A 222-nucleotide genomic window follows, 5' to 3' on the forward strand; every position below is an offset into this window, starting at 1 on the left:
CAAATATATAGAGCTAACAAATATATCAGAGTTACAACAGTATAGTATAGAAACAAAATATTACAATTAAATCAACTATACAGTATAATCGATTAAAGCAATAAAGAGAGAAAGGGAAAGAAAAAGCCTGCAACACGGTTTTTATCCTGGTTCGTTTGCATGTCCACTTGCAAACTACATCCAGGCCTCCCGGCTGATCTGGGAGATTTTTCTTCACTATAA

The sequence above is a fragment of the Lupinus angustifolius genome, chromosome LG03, assembly GCF_001865875.1.
Source record: "Lupinus angustifolius cultivar Tanjil chromosome LG03, LupAngTanjil_v1.0, whole genome shotgun sequence".
NCBI lineage: Eukaryota > Viridiplantae > Streptophyta > Magnoliopsida > Fabales > Fabaceae > Lupinus > Lupinus angustifolius.